At 38.4% G+C, this 22,915-nt stretch overlaps 1 protein-coding gene across 4 annotated transcripts in view; it reads left to right on the forward strand.

Annotated features, from left to right (window-relative positions):
• The first annotated feature begins 400 nt into the window (after positions 1–400).
• The window catches only part of TRIQK (triple QxxK/R motif containing), a 105,169-nt gene continuing 82,654 nt past the window's right edge, over positions 401–22,915 (forward strand). For 2 of the 4 annotated variants that reach the window (XM_043483493.1, XM_043483494.1), the window contains exon 1: positions 401–517. The gene's annotated coding sequence lies outside the window, so the exon portion shown is untranslated. The remainder of the gene's footprint in view (positions 518–22,915) is intronic. The other 2 variants (XM_043483495.1, XM_043483496.1) reach the window with 2 other exon arrangements.

The following is a 22,915-nucleotide window of genomic DNA, read 5'->3' on the forward strand; positions in this document are numbered from 1 at the left end:
ACCACTTTTCCTAAACTGATCAGTCTGTTAAAAGCTTGCATCTGCAAACATTTCTTTCCTAGACAGTTCATCCTTCCCTCCAGAGATGTCCGTCCCCCAAACAGTTTGGATGGGGATGTGTGTGTGTGAGAGAGAGGTGAGAAAAGTTCAACAATCAAAATAAAGTATTTCTGTGTTTTATATTTAAAAACAAGTGGCAGTCCTTATTTTCAATTTCTAGAGTCAGTTTGGAGATAGGGATGAGGGCTTGAGAATCGCGTTAGACGTTGAGGAAAGGCCACATAGCCCGCCCATTTCCGTCGGGGGACCCTCGCGGAGGATAGACAGAGAGCCTGGCCAATCGGAGCGCAGGTTAGGGCTGCTCCCGCCCCCTTCCGTCGAGCCCGCCTCTTCCCCGTGCCGCCCTCTGGGAGTCCGGCAGGCTCGTCCCGCCCCCTCCCCTGAGTGACAGGACCGTGGACAGCAACATTTCCAGCCGGACACGTAGTTGGTCGGCCCTTGCGTTGGCTGAACTGAGGTGTGTGTGGTGTGTGTGTGTGTCAGGCAGGGGTGGCGAGGGGATTGGGGAGGCCCTGCCCGGGAAGCTCGGGGTCTGGGGGTGAAAGCGGTTCCTCAGTGGGCCCCAGTGCGTTTAGGGGACGTTCGGTCCACCCCTGGGAGCCGCACATGGGCGGGCTGGGCGGAGGTGGGCGGGGAGGGGGCTTTGGCAGTGGAGGACCCCAGAGCCCAGGAAACCCCGTAGGAACGGTCGTGGCGTGAGGAACCTTCCGGGCGCGTGGGGCGTGCGCGGTGGGGGTGGGGCGGCGGGCACGGGGCTCGCGGGGTGGGCGTGGCCGCCGCGGTTGCTAAGGAACGGCGGGCCCCGCCCTGCCAGCGTGTCTTGCTCTGGCCGCCCGGCCCTGCGAAGCGGGGCTCCGGCCGCCTCCCTGCGGCCTTCCTCTCGGGCTGGGGCCGGCCCCTCTTGTGGCCTCAGTGAAGTGGCGTCCCCTGATTTCGCTGGCCTGCTCTCCGGTATAGTGGGTGCAGAGCTCCCACTCAGGCCTCCCTCTCCCATTTTACTCCTCTCCACACTTTTCAGCTCCTCTCCTTCCAAAATGAGCAAGGATCTGCAGACCAGAACATGCTCAGAGAAGGGTTTCAGGCAGCTTGAAGTGGCTTTATTTGCTAGGATGGTGGGGCGGGAATGAGCCTTTTCCTGGGATTTGGTGAATGCTTGAAGCCACAAGGTACTGGTGCCCCTGTGGATGACTAGGACAAGGGAGATAGGAGATGTGATTTCTTCCACCTGGAAGTCATTTTGATTTGCTGCTTCTGTTTGAGCTCAAGGAGCTTCTCTGAAGTTGAGGCAAGTCATTTTTGGACAGGTCCTAATCATGTTTGATCCCCTTTGAGACCCGCTTATGGAGAAGGGTGGTTGGTACTAAGTGGCTGAAGCCCTCTTTGGCTCCACTGTCCTATTTAATGATTAACTGTGAGATAGTAACCATAGATATTCATTTCACATCTCTTCTTTGCCCCCATCAGCTGGCCCCAAATGATTCAGCAGAACAAACATTCCACAGAGAAAACGCAAAGGAACCAAAAGGCTGCTTTTACTTCCTTGTGCTAGGTTTACTGTATAAATCCCCAAGAAGGAAGCTTGTACTGCTTGTTCACTGGGAAGAAGATTGACCTAAAAATCAGGAATCTAGCTGTTAGGAAATATTTGCCATTGGGCAGTAACCTTCATAACTGTTCTCTCATCTGGGAAGTGAAGATACTTATGTGCCCTTTGGTTATAAAACGTAAGGAGGGCTAATTGTAAAGTGTTATTGATTACACTTTTAATCTTTTTTTTTTTTTTGTCTATATGATCTCTGTTGTTGATTCAGTATTAGCTCTTTTTAACGTAGTTCCTGAAATGTCCTGCATACATTTTTCCCCATTGATATCACTAGATTTTTTTCAAGTATATGCATAGCCTGAAAAAATTGGGACAGATTACTTTTTGATTCAATGATGAATTACCTTTTTGGTGGTATATACCATTTTGAGAAGCCAAGGGAAACTACTGACTCTCCCCTTAGAAAAAGACACAATTCGAAACATAAGTGGATGTTGGATAAAGAACATCTGTTCTCGATCAACTTCTTGAGAGTTAAGAAAATTACTCTCCAATCTTGCCTCACTCCAAAGAGTGACTTGAGTAATTTATATCCAAAAGTACTGGGAGGAGACTTGGGTCTCTTCCATGTCTTCCACAATGCATCTTACTGTAGCTAACCTCAGTTTATGGTCTTCAATGAATCCTTTTTCTTCTTCTTTTAAAAAAAATGTTTATTTTTTTAGTATTTAACAAGCATGAACTACCAATGATCAATAAATTAAAGATGACTCAAAACCATGTAAATTGAATTTTTTTACAAATGTCATTTGATCATTCTTTCAGAGAATATTATATTTAAGCAAATGAAAAGAGAAATTATTGTCAACTTGTTTGGGGAAATGTTAAATTGTATTTTTTAGACAAACATTAAATACACAGACTTTCTCTTCTATCAAAGTCCATTTTTGACAAATAAAAACATTACTTTTAGTATATGCTACTAAAATTCTTAAATTCAAATGAATAACCTTTATAACATAATTTCCCATGGCTAAAAAATACTGTATTTGACTCCGGGTTGGCTCTTTTCCTGATTTCTGTATTAAAATGGAAGGTTATAAATAGAAATATTTTGGTTGCTAATATACCTTTATCTAACTTTATTAATAAAAGTGGGCATCAGTAGTAGATACTATCACTAGGTAGGAAAAATGATGAAAAAGGAAAATATGTATCTTTTGTAATAAACATAAGAGTATTGCTTCTCTAGCACTTATAATTTTATTCAAACTGTTTAGTATTTGACTATTATTTTGTTAACTCACGTCATTTGTAGTAGAAAAACTAGTATAAAGACAAATTGATTACAGAGACAGTTCTAATGGAATTGAGTTTTCGGGGCTTGGTAAATAATAGCTATTGCATTTGTAAACAGACAGGTGGAGTTGGTAATATCCAGTTCATTACAACAGAGCTGACTGGATGCATTGCTTTCAGCGGGAGACCAAAACCGAGAACTAGTACTTCCTTCCCCTTTCTAGCTCCACTCCCTGTCTCAGAACCTAGACTTCAGTCCAGTGAGAGAAAACTTCAGTTTAAAGAACAGATAGATACACTTAGAATTGTTGGTCTCTATGATCTAGGGCAGAGAGGGAAGAAAAAGAAGATAAACTTCTAGTGTTTACAGGTTTGTAATAGGTTATCTCTACCCATTGAAATAATATGGACCACTGGATTTCAGCTTTGGATCAGATAACTTCCCTGTTGAGAAGCTGTGAATACTGAGTGGAATCTGAAATCAGGACTATTAATCTAGTCCTCTGGTTTTTCATCCTGGATAGTACCTCTGAGCCATTTGAAGTATGTAGGGATGTTGTTAAATTATTGTTGTTGTTCAGTCACTAAGTCGTGTCTAATGCTTTGCAACCCCATGGATTGCAGCAAGCCAGGCTCCCCTGTCCTTCACTATCTCCTAGAGTTTGCTCAAACTATTATGAGGATATCCTTAAAAGCGACTGGCTTTTAGGACCTTGAAGTTTAAGGATGTTGAATATTGTATAATGTACAGGTCCACCAGCTCAGTAAAAAGTTTCCTCCTTCTACTCCAATGCCAAAATCACCTCACAGCTATTCCAGTGGAGTTCCTCCATAAATAAACATGGAACTAGAGCAAATTTCCCCCTAGTCTTTGTTCCTATGTACCATATTTTTTCTTTCTTTTTATTTGTTTTCTTTTAAATTTAAGTGTAGTAGTTTTATAATACTGCATCAGTTTTAGAAGCTACTGGCCTTCCCTAGTAGTTCAGCTGGTAAAGAATCTGCCTGCAATGCAGGAGACCCCGGTTCTATTCCTGGGTCGGGAAGATCCCCTGGAGAAGGGATCGGCTACCCACTCTAGTATTCTTGGGCTTCCCTGGTGGCTCAGGCAGTAAAGAATCTGCCTGCAACGTGGGAGACCTGGGTTTGATCCCTTAGTTCAGTTCAGTTCAGTCGCTCAGTCATGTCCGACTCTTTGCGACCCCATGAACCGCAGCATGCCAGGCCTCCCTGTCCATCACCAACTCCCGGAGTTCACCCAAACCCAAGTCCATCGAGTTGGTGATGCCACTCAGCCATCTCATCCTCTGTCATCCCCTTCTCCTCCTGCCCCCAATCCTTCCCAGCATCAGGGTCTTTTCCAGTGAGTCAGCTCTTTGCATCAGGTGGCCAGAGTATTGGAGTTTCAGCTTCAACATCAGTCCTTCCAATGAACACCCAGGATTGATCTCCTTTAGGATGGACTGGTTGGATCTCCTTGAAGTCCAAGGGACTCTCAAGAGTCTTTTCCAACACCACAGTTCAAAAATATCAATTCCTCGGCACTCAGCTTTCTTCACAGTCCAACTCTCACAACCATACATGACCACTGGAAAAACCATAGCCTTGACTAGACGGACCTTTGTTGGCAAAGTAATGTCTCTGCTTTCTAATATGCTGTCTAGGTTGGTCATAACTTTCCTTCCAAGGAGTAAGCGTCTTTTAATTTCATGGCTGCAATCACTATCTGTAGGATTTTGAAGCCCAGAAAAATAAAGTCAGCCACTGTTTCCACTGTTTCCCCATCTATTTGCCACGAAGTGATGGGACCAGATGCCATGATCTTAGTTTTCTGAATGTTGAGTTTTAAGCCAAATTGTTCACTCTCCTCTTTCACTTTCATCAAGAGGCTCTTTAGTTCTTCTTCACTTTCTGCCATAAGGGTGGTGTTATCTGCATATCTGAGGTTATTGATTTTTCTCCCGGCAATCTTGATTCCAGCTTGTGCTTCCTCCAGCCCAGCATTTCTCATGATGTACTCTGCATATAAGTTAAATAAGCAGGGTGACAATATACAGCCTTGATGTACTCCTTCTCTGGAGGAGGGCATGGCAACCCATTCCAGTATTCTTGCCTGGAGAATTCCGTGGACAGAGGAACCTGGTGGGCTACAGTCCATGGGCTCACAAAGAGTTGGACTCGACTAAGTGACTAAGCACACATGCAACATAGTGATTCAGAATTTTTGTAGATTATACCCCCATTTAAATTTATCATAGAACATTAGGTATATTTCCTATACTCTACAGTATATCCTTGTGGTCTATTTATTTTATACATAGTAGTTTATGCCACTTAGTTCCCTACCCCTATCGTGCCCCTGCTCTCTTCCAGTCTCCCCACTGATAACCAGTAATTTGTTCTATGTGAGTCTGTTTCTGATTTGTTATTTTCATTCATTTTATTTTTTAGATTTCACATATAAGTGATAATATACAGTATTTGTCTTATTTCACTGAGAATAATACCTTCTAGGCCCATTGTATTATTGCAAATGGAAAGATTTTATTCTTTTTACGTCTAAATAGTATTCTGTTTTATATATACATATGTATATATATACTTGCACACAACATCTCTACAGCCCCATGGGCTGTAGTCCGGCAGGCTGCTCTGTCCATGGAATTTTCCAAGTAAGAATACTGGAGCAGGTTGCCATTTCCTACTTCAGGGGATCTTCTGACCCAGGAGTCAAACCAATATCTCTTGCATCTCCTGCATTGGCAGGCAGATTGTTTACCACAGTGCCACCTGGGAAGCTTCTGTGTTTACATATCACACCTTGTTTATCCATTCATCTGTTGAGTATGTACCATGTTTTTGATATCAATAGATTTGACTCTAATTGTGAAGGTTTTAAAAATTCTGCTTAGAATATGGTTACTTTTTGGTATTCTCTCAGAATGACTAAAATTATATTAGTGGAAAATAGCGATATATATTTAATTATATTTGATATTCTTAAGACTAAATATATCCTTATTGAACATAAAAGAATCATAGACTCCTAAGACCTAAGTTTTGGTCACACCTATTATGTACATTTAATCCTTTCTTATATGGTTCAAGTGTTAAGTATCTTTGCAACAATAGAGTGAGTATCTTTTCATGAAAAAGAAAAGGTGGCTTCTTAGCTTACTTCTTACTAATTCCCTTGTAGCTCAGTTGGTAAAGAGTCTGCCTGCAATGCAGGAGACCTGGGTTTGATTCCTGGGTCAGGGAGATCCCCTGAAGAAGGAAATGGCAATCCGCTCCAGTATTCTTGCCTGGAGAATCCCATGGACAGAGGAGCCTGGCAGGTCACAAGAGTGGGACATGACTTAGCCACTAAATCAACATAGCTTACTTTTTATTTTACAGTGTTAAAAAACAATGATAGAAAGGTAAATCCTCTGTACTTAGTGGTTTAACAAATTCTGTTGTGTTGAATCAGAAGGTGGAGACAGTTCCCTAAATGAGAGGATTGTATCAGTTTCATGATTTTTAAGCCATTAAACATGGAGAAAGAAGCAGGAATAAAGTAGCTTAGTTTTTGTGTAGTGGTATTACACAGATCAAAGTTGCAAAAGCAGCAGACCAGTTAGACTGCACACCTTAAAATTTTGGCGAAGACGAAGATAGTTTAATCCCAAAGCATTTTTTACATACTTTGAATTTTAAAATATTCAAATATATATCTGAATAAAAAATTATATGGATACCTGTGACAGAATCCTAATTATGGATTGCAGTTTATAACCTCCATCAGGTAGAAAGTGCACTGGATTGAAAGCTTCAGACCTGGCTTCTTGCAGTAGATATATCATTGGTTAGATTTCATAATGTCTTCAGGCATCAAGTTCCTTATTTGAGAATAGAAAGAGTTGAAGATTTTTGTTGGTTTTCTACCATTTTTTTCTGAAGACTATGCTTGAATATTATGAAAATTCTCATTATTCACAGTGATTAACTATAGCACTGAATCTTTCTGGGCAGGGATATATTAGATTTTTTTAAGGTATAATTTAAACAATAATCTCCCAGTTCCTGATTTCATTTTGTCTGTTCATAGAGGTTTATTCTCTTCTCCTTTCTTCAGTGTCTCCCTCAACCTCCACACATGCACACATTTGGAAAACACTGGATTATGTAGAAATGATCTATATAGGCTCTTTCAATGCCAAATTTTTCTGGATAGATATAGCATTTGAAATGAATAAAGTGGAACAACAACAAAAAAATCCCACAAAGCCAAGAAAAAGGAAATTGGCAGAATATTCATAGGCGTACCTATGAAAAATCTGAGAAGAATTTTAAGGTAAGGAAGAACATTTGATAGAATTCTTTGATATCTAACACATAGAGAGGAGAACTGTATGTAAAAAGAGTCATGATTAAGTGACGGTGGAAAGAAGATTAGGTAGAACAAAAAGAGGATGAAAAAACTGAATAAATGTGAGAATTGTATTAGTTTTATATTCCTGATGTAACAAACTACCACAAATTCAGGATGTTATAATTCTATATTTCAGAAGTCTGATATAGGTTTTACTGAACTACAATCAAAGTATGGGCAGGGATTCTTTCTTTTCAGGGGCCTCTGGGAGAGACGTTTCCTTGCCTTTTCCATCTTCTAGAGGCTGCACACATTCATTGATTTATGAAGATGGTTCCTCCATCTTCAGAGACAGCAACATTACATCTGACTCTTTTTCTGTAGTCAAATACACTTATGACCACAACTAGGAGAACTTAAAACATTTAGAGACTCAGTTAGATAGTCCAGGAGGTTATTCATTGAATCGCATCTGCAAAGTTCCTTTTGCAGTAGAAGGTAACACATTCGCAAGTTCTAAAAATTAGAACTTGGGCATCTTTGAGGGGGAATATTATCCTGCCTACCACAGTAACATACTAAATAAGTCCATATTTGAGGCAGTAAAGAGTAGAACTGATGTTATTATAGAAAATTTAATGTGTGAACAGACTTGAAAAGTTACCCTAGCTAAAATACTGAATGCATGAAAAGAAAACTGTGTTTGGAGAAAAAAGAATGAAGTCCATTATATGAGCGCTTGGAATTTCTGATATTTGTACCTGAAGAAGAGAACAGAACAATTCAGAAAAATGTAATAAGCAAAGAGATTGTTATTGTTTTTTGGTTGCTAAGTCACGTCTGACTCTGTGACCCAATGAACTGCAGCACGCCAGGCTTCCCTGTCCTTCTCTATCTCCTGGAGTTTGCTTAAACTCATGTCCACTTAGTCAGTAGTGCCATCCAATCATCTTATCATCTGTTGCCCTCTTCTTCTCTTACCTTCAATCTTTCCCATCATCAGGAGCTTTTCCAATAATTCAGCTCTTTGCATCAGGTGGCCAAAGTATTGGAACTTCAGCATCGGTCCTTCCAATGAAAATTCAGGGTTGATTTCCTTTTGGATTGACTAGTTTGATCTCCTTGCTGTCCAAGGGATTCACAAGAGCCTTCTCCAGCACCACAGTTTGAAAACATCAATTCTTCAGTGCTCAGCCTCCTTTATGGTCCAACTCTCACATCCATACCTGACTACTAGAAAAACCGTAGCTTTGACTATATGGACCTTTGTTAACAAAGTGATGTCTCTGCTTTTTAATACATTCTCTAGGTTTGTCATAACTAGTCTTCCAAGGAGCAAGTGTCTTTTAGTTTTGTGGCTGCAGTCACCGTCCACATTGATTTTTGAGTCTAAGTAAATAAAACTTGTCACTATTTCTACTTTTCCCCCAACTATTTGCCATGAAGTTGTAGGACTGGATGCCATGATCTTTGTTTTTTAAATGTTGAGTTTTAAGCCATCTTTTTCACTCTCCTCTTTGACTTTCATCGAGAAGCTCTTTAGTTCTTCTTTACTTTCTGCCATTAAAGTGGTATCATCTGCATGTCTGAGGTTGTTGATATTTCTCTCAGCAATCTTGATTCCAGCTTGTGTTTCATCCAGTCCAGCATTCGCATGATGTACTCTGCATATAAGTTAAATAAGTAGGGTGACAGTATGCAGCCTTGATGTACTCTTCCCCAGTTTGGAACGAGTTCATCATTCCATGTTCACTTCTAACTTTTGCTTCTTGTCTTGCATACAGGTTTCTCTGGAGGCAGGTAAGGTAGTCTGGTATTCCCATCTCATTAAGAATATTCCACAGTTTGTTGTAATTCACATAGTCAAAGGTTTTAACATTGTCAATGAAACAGAAGTAGATGTTTTTCTGAAATTTCCTTGTTTTTTCTATGATCCAGCATATGTTGGCAATTTGATCTCTGGTTCTTCTTCCTTTTCTAAATCTAGCTTATACATCTGTAACTTCTCGGTTCATGTACTGCTGAAGCCTAGCTTGAAGGATTTTGAGCATAATCTCGCTGGTATGTGAAATGTGTGCAATTGTATAGTGATGTGAACATTTTTGGCATTGCCTTTTTTGAGATTGGAATGAAAACTGAACTTTTCCAGTCCTGAGGCCACTGCTGAGTTTTCCAAATTTACTGGCATAACGAGTGCAGCATGTTAACAGCATCATCTTTTAGGATTTGAAATAGCTCAGCTGGAATTCCATCACCTCCACTAGCTTTGTTCGTAGTAATACTTCTTAAGGCTCACTTGATTTCACACTCCAGGATGTCTAGCTCTAGGTCAGTGACCACACCATCATGGCTATCTGGTCATTAAGAGTTTTTTTTTGTACAGTTCTATGTATTCTTGCCACCTTTTGTTAATCTCTTCTGCTTCTGTTAGGTCCTTGCCATCTTTGTCCCTTATTGTGCCCATCTTTGCATGAAATGTTCCCTTGGTATCTCCAATTTCCTTAAAGAGATCTCTAGTCTTTCCCATTCTATTGTTTCCTCTATTTCTCTGCATTGTTCACTTAAGAAGACTTTCTTCTCTCTCCTTGCTGTTCTCTGGAACTCTCCATTCAGTTGGGTATATCTTTCCCTTTCCTCTTTTGCCTTTTACTTCTCCTCTTAGCTAGTTGTAAGTCCTCCTCAGAGAACCACTTTGCCTTCTTGCATTTCTTTTTCTTGGGGATGATTTTAGTATCCCCTTCCTGTACAGTGTTACAAGTCTCTGTCCATATTTCTTCAGGCACTCTGTCTACCAGATCTAGTCCCTTGAATCTATTCATAACAGTTTTGGTATATTCATAAGAGTTTTGATTTAGGTCATACCTGAATGATCTACTTTCTTCATTTGGAGCCTGATTTTCAATAAACAGAGATAGCAGGAAATAAAATTTTCTGAGCTAAAAAAGATCAATAGATGCAGAAAGGATATTTCTTATATAAGATATGACAACTCAGAGACACAATGTCAACAGTTTTTCAACTCATAATGATAAAGGAAAAAAATCCTTCCTATATATAGAAGGAGAGAGGAGAAGTTAGTGCATTATTATCAGGAAACCAAACTTAATGTGGTTGCAGACTTTTTTTCTGTAGTTTTAAATACTAGATGACAACAGAGAAATATTTTTAGAGTTAAAAACAAAATTCCATGCTATTTGTTTTGTTCACGCACAGCAACAGAAAACCATTCTTAAGTATATAAAACCTCTAAACTACATACTTTTTACTTCTGGAGGAAAAAAGATAATAAGAAGATGATACAATATAAATGCAAAAGCAATGGTATATTAAAAATCAAAGCATGATATATCATAGATTTCTAGGATATAGAGTGGCTTTAAATAATTAAGTCTAATTAAAACTTTAAATGAAAAAAACTGCATGAGAAGATGTATATTATAAAAATTTATTCAGCAACAATAATCTAGATTTAAATAAAACATGTAATCTTCTGATTTATTTATACCAGAGATGAAACCTGGTAATTCAAGAGTATGAGTAAATTAAAAAAATACGTCCAGCAAATTGTGACGCAGGCCCACCCACATCTGGCTTGTTTTTATAGAACCCAGGAACCAAAAATATTTTTTTGTGTTTTAAGTGGTTGAGAAAAAATTGAAACAATAATTTTTACAAGGTGCAAGGAATATGAAATTCCAGTCTTATCGATTATAAATAAAGTTTTATTGAAACACAGTCACGCTCATTTGTTTGCGTGTTGTCTGTAGCGGCATTTGCGTTAAAACAGCAGCTGTGAGTCATTGCAGCAGCGATGTGAATGTGGCGCTGTCCTTGCTTTGCACTGCTTCTCAGAGCGCTGCAGATCAAATGGACAAAACTGAGTTATAATTTGATTTTGCCTCTTCACCTAAAGAGCCTAAGGTATTTTTGATCTGACCTTTTACAGAGAAACTTTGCAACTCCTAATCTAAGCTATGTATATGAACTTTGGTGTGTAAGACTGAGACTTTGATTTCAGTCCACAGTACCCAAATCTACTCAGCTATTGCCCTTCAATATGCTACTTACTATAGCATCTCTTTGGTCTTATATGGACTGAGGTTAAGACCAAGTATATTATTCTGTATATTTAATAATTTAGATTTTCTCTTTTTCATCTCCATGCTTTAAATGAAACAAAATTCATGTAAAGATTTAGAATATCACTTCCACAGGCAAAAGTCACTTAATACTGCTGTAAGAAGAAAAAATGAATACTTTACTATGGTATGCCAAAGTCATACGTGCTTTTAGAGATAAGCACATACCACATTTAATAAGTTGGTTGTGTGTCAATCATTTGATCAGCCTATATTTCTGGCAAGTATAGGTGATTATTTCAGAGGAAGTGGCATTGAAATGTAGTTTTGAAGGGTGCCTGTAAATTCAAGGTGAATGAGGCTGGCGCTAAGGTAACATGGAGAATAAGGTTTGTAAAGCCACTAGGCTGTCAGTAGGGTCGTGCGATTGGAAAATGAAAGAAATTCTGTAGCTGGAACAGAATTTGGAAAAATAGTGGCTGGAGTTGAGACAATAAAGACCTGCTAGCTCAGGCCAAGAAGCCTTGTATATGTCATGCAAAACAGTCTTCATCTTGTAGGCAATGAGGATCCATTTCAGATGTTTGAACTGTAGAGAAACATGATCAGATTAGTATTAATAATATTTAGATATTGGTTCTTAAAATTTTCAAATATAACCCTCCCCAAAATTCTCCTTAGAAAGCGTCACTACAAATAAAGCTAGTGGAGGTAATGGAATTGCAGTTGAGCTATTTCAAATCCTGAAAGATGATGCTGTGAAAGTGCTGCACTCAATATGCCAGCAAATTTGGAAAACTCAGCAGCGGCCACAGGACTGGAAAAGGTCAGTTTTCATTCCAATCCCAAAGAAAGGCAATACCAAAGAATGCTCAGACTACCTCACAATTGCACTCATCTCACATGCTAGTAAAGTAATGCTCAAAATTCTCCAAGCCAGGCTTCAGCAGTACGTGAACCGAGAACTTCCAGATGTTCAAGCTGGTTTTAGAAAAGGCAGAGGAACCAGAGATCAAATTGCCAACATCTGCTGGATCATTGACAAAGCAAGAGGTTCCAGAAAAACATAGATTTCTGCTTTATTGACTATGCCAAAGCCTTTGACTGTGTGAACCACAATAAACTGTGGAAAATTCTGAAAGAGATGGGAATACCAGACCACCTGACCTGCCTCTTGAGAAACCTATATGCAGGTTAGGAAGCAACAGTTAGAACTGGACATGGAACAACTGACTGGTTCCGAATAGGAAAAGGAGTGCGTCAAGGCTGTATATTGTCACCCTGCTTATTTAACTTACTTATATGCAGAGTACATCATGAGAAACCCTGGGCTGGATGAAGCACAAGCTGGAATGAAGATTGCTGGGAGAAAAATCAATAACCTCAGATATGCAGATGGCACCACCCTTATGGCAGAAAGTGAAGAGGAACTAAAGAGCCTCTTGATGAAAGTGAAAGAGGAGAGTGAACAATTTAGCTTAAAGCTCAACATTCAGAAAACTAAGATCATGGCATCTGGTCCCATCACTTCATGGGAAATAGTTGGGGAGACAGTGGAAACAGTGTCAGACTTTATTTTTCTGGGTTTCAAAATCACTGCAGATGGTGATTGCAGCCATGAAATTCAAAGATGCTTACTCCTTGGAAGGAAAGTTATGACCAACCTAGACAGCGTATTAAAAAGCAGAGACATTCCTTGGCTAACAAAGGTCCGTCTAGTCAAGGCTATGGTTTTTCCAGTGGTCATGTATGGATGTGAGAGTTGGACTGTGAAGAAAGCTGAGTGCCGAAGAATTGATGCTTTTGAACTGTGGTGTTAGAGAAGACTCTTGAGAGTCCCTTGGACTGCAAGGAGATCCAACCAGTCCATCCTAAAGGAGATCAGTCCTGGGTGTTCCTTGGAAGGACTGATGCTGAAGCTGAAACTCCAATACTTTGGCCACCTCATGCGAAGAGTTGACTCATTGGAAAAGACCCTGATGCTGGGAGGAGTTGGGAGCAGGAGGAGAAGGGGATGACAGAAGATGAGATGGCTGGATGGCATCACTGACTCGATGGACATGAGTTTGAGTGAACTCCGGGAGTTGGTGATGGATAGGTAGGCCTGGCATGCTGCGATTCATGGGGTCGCAACGAGTTGGACACGACTGAGCCACTGAACTGAACTGAACTGAAAATTCTCCAATGTTATGACTTGTAATTTCATGCGGCATAAGTTGCCTTGAGATATACCCATTTATATTCTATTTATAACGGTTCTTCCTTGAGGGAGATATACAAACAATCCCCCAATGTCTTTTCTCCATTTTACAGATGTAAAATCTATATCTCAGATAAATGATCTGAACACAGCTGTTCCTTGTAAAGGAAAGTGAGTGAGTTCTTTGATTAGATAGATTTGAGTTCAGTTCTCTACCTTTTCTTTGTTAACTGTGCATACTTGAAAAACTCACTTAATAATTAGAAACCCTGATTTTCCCAGTTGGGTTTTATTGTATTTATCCCACAGGAATATTCTGAGAATTTCTGATAATGTATGTGACATGATTAACACAATAAATGGAAACTGCTGATATTTTTATTATTATAATGTTCATCATCATCATTATAAGGGTTCAACACCCATTATTCACATTTTCAAAATCCAAAGTTTTGAAAAATTATTTTTCCCAAGATTTTCACAAATTCATTTGATGCAAACCAGCCTTGAAGTGACAGGGGATGACTTATGTAGTACTTATTTTTTTAGTCAGTGTCAGTATTGATAAGATTTTGCTGTGAAGTATTGCTATGCTGCCCCCATGCGTGTTATATAATTATAGTAGCTATGACACATAGTTCCTTTCTGTAGTCTCCAAGACACCTAGCCCAAGCATTTTAGATAAAGACTACAGATCTATATTATTATGATTTCTTTAATAACAGCTTCATTGAGATATAATTCACAGTCATAAAATTTATGATTTTAAGCTCTACCATTCAGTGGTTTTAGCATATTCAGAGTGAGGTGTATCATCATCACTATCTAATTTTAGAATATATTTATCACCTCGAAAAGTACCCTTTATTAGTCATTCCCCATTTCTTCTGCTGTCACCTTCAGCCATGAAAAGTGAAAGTGAAAGTCGCTCAGTTATGTTTGACTCTTTGCGACCCCATGGACTGTATAGTCTATTGAATTTTCCAGGCCAGACTACTGGATTGGGTAGCTGTTCCTTTCTCCAGGGGATCTTCCCAACCCAGAGGTTGAACCAAGGTCTGATGCTTTGCGGGCAGATTCTTTACTGGCTGAGTCACCAGGGAAGTCCAAAATACAGGATTGGGTAGCATATCCCTTCTCCAAAGGATCTTCTCTACCCAGGAATTGAACTGGGGTCTCCTGCATTGCAGGCGGATTCTTTACCAGCTGAGCTGCCAGCCTAAGTAACCATTTATCAATCTATTTTCTGTCCCTGTAGATTTTCTCATTCTGAATATTATATATAAAGAGAACAAACAGGAATGATGCATTAATTGGACTTTTTGTAAATGACTTCTTTCACTTAGCATAAAGTTTTCAAAGTTCATCCATGTTGTACCATGTATCAATATTTCATTACTTCTTTTTATGTTGAATTAATATTGAATTGTATGGTTATACCACATTTTGTTTACCTATTCATCATGGATTGTTTTCACTTTCTGGCTATAGGGATAATGCTTCTATTTACATTTGTGTACACATTTTTATGTGACCATATTTTCATTTCTGTCACATGTATACCTGGAAATGGAATTTCTAGGTCACATGGCCTTTCTGTTTAGGCTTTGAGGAGCTGCCAAACTGCTTTCCCAAATGGCTGCACCATTTTGCTTTCCTACCAGCAATATGTGAAGGTTCTAGTTTCTCCACATCCACATCAATATTCCTTATTGTTTGTCTTTTGGTATAGCCATCTTTCTTCTTGTTCAGTCTGTAAGTCGTGTTTGACTCTTTGCAGTTCTATGAACTGCAGCATGCCAGGCTTCCCTGTCCTTCACTGTCCCCCAGAGTTTGCTCAAATACATCTGTTGAGTCAATGATGCCAGCCCAACCATCTCATCCTCTGTTGCCCCCTTCTTCTCCTACCTTCAGTCTTTCCTGGCATCAGGATCTTTTCCGGTGAGTTGGGTCTTTGCATCAGGTGGCCAAGGTATTGGAGCTTGAGCTTCAGTAGCAGTCCTTCCAGTGAGTACTCAGGACTGATTTCCTTTAGGATTGACTGGTTTGATCTACTTGCTGTCCAAGGGACTCTCAAGAGTCTTCTCCAGCACAATACTGGAAAAACTATAGCCTTGACTACATGAAGCTTTGTCAGCAAAGTAATGTCTCTACTTTATAATATGCTGTCTAGGTTTGTCATTGCTTTCCTTCCAAGGAGCAAGCGTCTTTTAATTACATGGGTGCAGTTACTGTCCACAGTGATTTTGGAGACCCCCAAAATAAAATCTGTCACTATTTCTCCTTTTTTCCCACCTATTTGTCATGAAGTCCTGGGACCAGATGCCATGATCTTCATTTTCTGAATGTTGAGTTCTAAGCCAGCTTTTTCACTCTCCTCTTTCACCCTCGTCAAGAGGCTTTTTTTTTCTTCTTCACTGTCTGCACTTAGAGTGATATCATCTGTATATGTGAGGTTGTTGATATTTCTCCCAGCAATCTTAATTCCAACTTGTGAGTCATCCAGCCTGACATTTTGCATGATGTACACTGCATATAAGTTAAATAAGCAGGGTGACAATATATAGCCTTTACCTACTCTTTCCCAATTTTAAACCAGTTCATTGTTCCATTTCTGGTTCTAACTGTTGCTTCTTGCCCTGCATATAGGCTTCTTAGCAGACAAGTAAGGTGATCTAGAATTCCCATATGTTGAAGAATTTTCCATAGTTTGTTGTGATCCACACAGTCAAAGGCTTAAGCATAGTCAGTAGAAGTGGAAGTCATAGAAGTAGAAGATGTTTTTCTGAACTGTGATCCAATGTCTTTTTGAATTAGTGTTTATACCTTTCAGAAAAATACCAGGAAATAGAATTAATAGATTATATAGTAGTTCTATTTGTAATTCTTTTAGGAACCTCCATTCTGTTTTCATAGTGGCTATACCAACTTACATTCTCAGCAACAGTTCCCTATGTTCCTTTTTCTCTACATTCTTGCCAACCCTTGTTAATTTTTGTCTTTTTGATCATAACCATTCTGACAAGTATGAACTAATATCTCATCTCCCTGATGATTAATGATTTTGAGCATCTTTTAATATGCCTGTTGGCCATCTATATGTCATTGGAAAAATGTCTATTCAAGTCTTCTGTGCATTTTGTATTTGGGTGTTTTTTTTTTTTTTTGTAAAAGCTGAGTTGTATGCATCTTTGTTATATTTTGAGTATTGACTCTGTATCAGATCTGTCATTTGCAAATATCTTCTCCCATTCAGTGGGCAGCATTTTCATTTTGCCATAGTTTCTTTAGCTGTGCAAAAGCTTTCTCATTTAGTGTAGTCCTATTTGTTTATTTTTGCTTCTATTTTCCATGCCTGGGGCGGCAGATCCAAAAAAATATTGCTGAGACTAATGTTAAAGAGCATATTATGTTTTCTTCTAGGAGTTTTATGGTTTCATGGCTTACATTTAAGTCTTTAATCCATTCAGTTTATTTTTGTATATTATGTGAAAAAGTAGTGCAAAGTGAGTCAGTCACATGTAACCGTCCAGTTTACCCAACACCATTTATTGAAGAGGTTGTCTTTTCCCTATTTCATAGTCTTACTTCCTTTTTTGTAGATTAATTGATCATGAAAGTGTACGTTTCTTTCTGTACTCACTTCTATTCCATTGTTTCCTGTCTTTTTGTGCCACTATCATACTGTTTTGATTACCATAGCTTTGTAGTGTAGTTTGAAGTAAGGGAGGTAGATGTCTCCATCTTTGCTCTTCTTTCTCAATATTGCTTTGACTCTTCAGGGTCTTTTTGTGTTTTCATACAAATTTTATAGTTATTTGTTCTGGTTTGGTAAATAACCCTTTGGGATTTGATGGGAATTGCTTAAGTCTATTGATTTCCTTGAATAATAGGAACATTTTAACGATAATCTTTCAGTCCATGAGTGCAGTATATTTTTCAATTATTTGTGTGGCTTCTGTTTCTTTCATCAGTGTCATAGTTTTCTGAGTACAGGTCTTTTGCATCCTTGGTTAGATTTATTTCTAGGTATTTTATTCTTTTTAATGCAGTTATAGATGGAATTGTTTTATTAACTTCTCTGATAGTTCATTGCTAGTGTATAGAAATGCAATAATTTCTATATATTACCATTTTACATTCATTGAGGAGTCCTAACCATGGAGTCCTAACAGTTTTGTGGTTATATCTTTAGAATTTTCTATATATTTGTATATGTATATAAATTATATGGGTTTCCCTGGTAGCTCAGCTGGTAAAGAATCCACCTGCAATGCAAGAGACTCCTGTTCAAATCCTGGTTCAGGAAGATCCTTTGGAGAAGGGATACCCAATCCAGTATTCTTGGGCTTTCTTGGTGGTTTGGATGTAAAGAATCTGCCTGCAATGTGGGAGACCAGGGTTTGATCCCTTGGTTGGGAAGATCCACTGGAGGAGGACATGGCAATCCACTCCAGTTTTCTTGCCTGGAGAATCCCCATGGTCAGAGGAGCCTGGAGGGCTGCAGTCCATGGGGTTGCAAAGAGTCGGATGTGACTGAGCAACTAAGCGCAGCACAGCATAAATTATATAGTGTATACATATTTTACATATATATGTGTATATATAGTATGCACACATGTATATATTCATGTCATCTCTAAATTGTGAATTTTGTCTCCTCTTTTCCAGTTTGGATTTCTCATTTCTTTTTCTTGTTCGATTGCTGTGTATATGACTTCTAATACTATGTTGAATAAAAGTGGCAAGTGTGGGTATCCTTATATTGTTACTGATCTTAGAGGAAATGCTTTCTACTTTTCACCATTGAGTGTAATGTTGTCTATGGGTTTGTTTTACATGGTCTTTATTATGTTGAGGTACATTCCATCTATACCCACTTTGTTGAGAGTTTTTATCATAAACAGATATTGAAATCTATTAAACTCTTTTTCTACATCTGTTGAGATGGGCATGTTTTTGCAATTTGACAATATAGTATATCAAATTGATTTATGAATATTGGATCATTTTATGTCACTGGGATGAATCTCACTTGAAAATGGTGTTTGATTGTATTAAATGTTTGATTTGATTTGTTAATATTTTGTTGAGGATTTTTGCATATGTGTTTATTAGTGTTATTGGCCTATGATTTTCTTTGTGGTCTGTTTTTTTGGTTTGGTATTCAATGTGCTGTTGGCCTTATAGAATGAGTTTAGAAATGGTCCTTCCTCTTCAATTTTTGGATTAGTTTGAGAAGAATAGATGTTTACTCTTTAAATGTTTGGTAAAATTCTATGATGCCATCTATGCCTGGACTTTGTTGAGAGTATTTATTTTTTAATAATTACTGATTAAATTTTATTACTCTTAATTTTTCCTCTTCATATTTTCTAATGCTTCCTGAGTCAGTCTTGGGAAATGCTATATCTTTAGAAATTGATCCATTTCTTCTAGGTTTTCCATTTTGTTGGCACATAATGGCTTGTGGTAATCTCTTATGAGCCTTTTATTGGCACGTAATAGCTTATAGTAATCTCTTATGGGCCAACTGTGGTATCAGGTGTAATGTCTCATTTTTCATTTTGATTTAATGTTTTGAGCCCTCTCTGTCTTTCTTGATGAGTCTGGCTAGACAGTCATCTGTTTTGTGTGTCTTTTCCAAAAACCAACTCTCAGCTTGATTGAACTTTTCCCTCGCTCCCTCTCACGCCTTTTTTGTCTCTGTTTATTTCTGTTCTGGTATCTTTTATTTCTTTCCTTCTAGTAACTTTGGATTTTGTTAGTTCTTTATTTTCTATTCTTTTAGGTGTAAGATCAGATTGTTTATTTCATATTTTTTGTTTCCTGAAACAAAACAGGCTCTTATCACTGTAAATTTCCATCTTAGAACTAATTTTTCTGCATTTCAAAGATTTTGGGTTGTTGTGCTTTAATTTTCACTTATCTCCAGGTATTTTTTTTACTTCATTTAATTTTGGTCTGTTCCTCTTTTGGTTGTTTAACTAGCATATTGTTTAGCTTCCACGTGTTTGCATTTTCTGTAGTTTTTTTTTTTTTTTTTTTTTTTCTTCTTGTAATTGATTTCTGGTCTCATAGCATTTTGGTAAGAAAAAACTGCTTGATATATTTTCAGTCTTCTTAAATTTATTAAGGTGTGTTTTGTGGCCTAGCATGTGATCTATCATGGAGAATGTCCCATGTGCACTTGAAAAAATTATGTATTGTGATATTTTGAGATGGAATATTTCATGTGTATCTACTAATTCCATCTGCTCTAATATGCCATTTAAGGCCAGTGTTTGCTCATTAATTTTCTGTCTAGATGATTTGTCCATTGATGTAAATGTGGTGGTAAAATCCTTTACTACTATTGTATTACTGTGTTTCTCCTTTTATATTGGCTAATATTTGCTTCATTTAGGTACTCCCATACTGTATGCATTTATATTTACAATTATTATATCCTCTTGTTGGATTGATCCCATTATCATTATGTCATGATACTCTTCATCTGTTGTTATAGTTTTTGTTCTAAAAATATTTCATCTGTCCATGCTATGCCAGCCTTTTTTGTTTCAATTTTCATGAGCACTTTTCTTCATTTCCTTACATTGAGTCTGTGTGTGTCTTTAGATATGTAATGAATCTTTTGTAAAAAGCACATATATGGGTCTTAATTCTTTAATCCATTCAGTGACTGAATGCCTTTTCATTGGAACATTAAGTTCATTTAAGCTTAAAGTAATTATTTGATAGGTATATACTTATTGTCACTTGATTAGTTGCTTTTGGGTTTTTTCTGTAGCTCTTTTTTCTTTTGTTCTTTTCCTTCCACTTTGATTTGATGACTATTTTGGTGTTGTTTAGATTCTCTTTTTTTGCAGTTTTGTGTGTGTATTTTAGGTTTTTGATTTGTGGTTACTGTGTGGTTCATATATAACAACCTATGTATGTATGTATACACATATGTATATGTGTGTGTGTGTGATTATTTTAAGTTTATGATCTATTTAGTTTGAAGGCATTCTGACCACCTTATATTTCTATTCCCCCACTGCTACATTTGATGTTTATATTTTTGTGTCCCTTAACTATTTATTGTGGATATAGATGATTTTACTACTTTTGTCTTTTAATATTCCTACTAGTTTTATAAGTAGGTGATTTATTACCTTTGCTGTATGTTTACCTTTATCAGTGAGATTTTTTTTTTGCATTTCATAATTTTCATATTTCTAATGTGGCCTTTTCTTCTTAGAGGAGTCCCTTTAATATATCTTTTAGACTGAGTTTGGTGGTGTTGAATTCAGCTTTTGCTTGTCTGTAAAACTTTTGGTTTTGCTAAGAAATCTGAATAAAAGCCGTGTCAGGGAAAGTATTTTTGGTTGTAGGTTTTTCCCTTTCATCATTATATATATTATGCCACTACTTTCTTATCTGCAGAGTTTCTGCTAAAAATCAGCTGATATGGGAGTTTCCTCAAACTTAACTTGCTGCTTTTAATAGCCTTAGCAAAGCTCCTTTGTATAACTTGTTGCTTTTAACTAACTGCTTTTAATATCCTCTTGTTATCTTTAATTTTTGCCATTTTATTTATAAAGTGTTTTGGAATGAACCTTTTTGTGTTCATCTTGTTTTGGAATCTCTGTGCTTCCTGGACTTGGATGTCTGCTTCCTTCCCCTGGTTAGAGACATTTTCAGCTATTATTTCTGTTCCTTCCTGTCTTTCTTCTGAGACTCCTATAATGTGGATGTTAGTTTCCTTGATATTGTCCAAGAGAACTGTTAAACTATCCTAATTTTTTTTTAAATTCTTTTTTTTTCTTTTCCATTCAGCTTGGTTAATTTCCACTGGTCTATCTTCCAGATGGCTTATCTGTTCCTCTGTATCTAATTTACTATTGATTTCTGCTAGTAAATTTTTTATTGCAGTTATTGTAATTTTTTCTCCATTTGGGTCTTCTTTATATTTTCTAGTTCTTTGTTGAAATTCACACTGTATTCATCCAGTCTCCTGAATTTGGTGAGCATCTTTATGATTATTACCTTGAACTCTTTATTGGGTAGATTGCTTATGTCACCTTTGTTTGGGTCTTTTTCTGCAATATGACCTGTTCCTTCATTTAAGACATATTTCTCTGTCACCTCACTTTGCCCAGTTCTCTGTGTTTATTTGTCTTTATTAGGTCGGTCAGTTACATTTCTTATTCTTGGAGTGGCCTTGTGTAATAGACCTCTTGGGTGGCCCAGTGGCGTCCTCTACTCTGGTCACCAGAACCACATGTTCTGAGAGCGTCCCCTACGTGGACTGCACGTGCTGTCTGTTGTGGCAGGGCCAACTGCCGTGTTTGTGCTGGTAGGCGAGGCCGGCCCCAGCCTGGCTGACTGTGAAGTCATGTGTTGTATGTTAGCTGTAGACCTAGGGGTAGAATGAGCTTCCCGTGCAGTTGGTTGTATAGCCTGAGGAAACAGGACTGCTTCCCACCTGTTGTTGGGTGGGGCTGGGTCCTAACATGACTGTCTGCATGGTCCAGGGGGATACTCGGTTGGTACTTATTGCTAGACAGAGGAGCCAAGTCTTTGGGTGGGGAGCCTGGTGGTCTGCCATCTACGGGGTCGCACAGAGTCAGACATGGCTGAAGCGACTTAGCAGCAGCAGCAGCAGCTACACATTCCAGGGAGGTATGGGCCTGTTGCTGTCCCACTAATGGCTTGAGGCAAGAATCCAAAATGAGAATTGACAATGCTGACGTTATTGCCATAGAATGAGCTCCCAGAAACGCTTGTTGCCAGATTCTCTGTCCCTTTGGGGAGCCCCAGTTGCTTCCTGCCTGTCTGGGAGGCTCTCTGAGGTCAGCAAGTGGATCTGACCAGGCTCCTCTCAGACTGTTGCCTCTGTGCTGGGAGGCAAAGCTTGTGAGGTTTTGGGCATGCCCTTTGAGAGCAGAGAGTCTATTTCCTGTAGCTCTCTGGTTTTCCCAAGCACAAGACTTCCTGGTTTTCAAAGCCAATTGTTCTGAGGGTTTGTCTTCCTGGTGCAGGACCCCCAGGCTAGGGAGCTTAGTGTGGGGCTCAGACCGCTTAGTCCTTGGGGAGGAACTCTTAAGATTTTGATATTATTTTCATTTGTGGTTTGACAACTTGAGGAAGTGGATTCTGACTATATGGCATCTCTCCCTCTCATATTCATCTCCTTGTTTTCCCTTCTTTATGTGTTTAGTTGTAGAAGATTCTATATGCTAGTCTTAATGTTGTTTTCATGGAGAATTGTTCTGTAAGTAGGTGTAATTTTAGTGTATCTGTTTGGGAGGAGGTGTGCTCATGGTCTTCCTACTCCATCATCTTGGCCACCTCTGCAAGATATTTTTAATTATGTAACTATAATTAGTAAAAAT

This window comes from Cervus canadensis, chromosome 12 (genome assembly GCF_019320065.1).
Source record: "Cervus canadensis isolate Bull #8, Minnesota chromosome 12, ASM1932006v1, whole genome shotgun sequence".
Classification (NCBI taxonomy): Eukaryota; Metazoa; Chordata; class Mammalia; order Artiodactyla; family Cervidae; genus Cervus; species Cervus canadensis.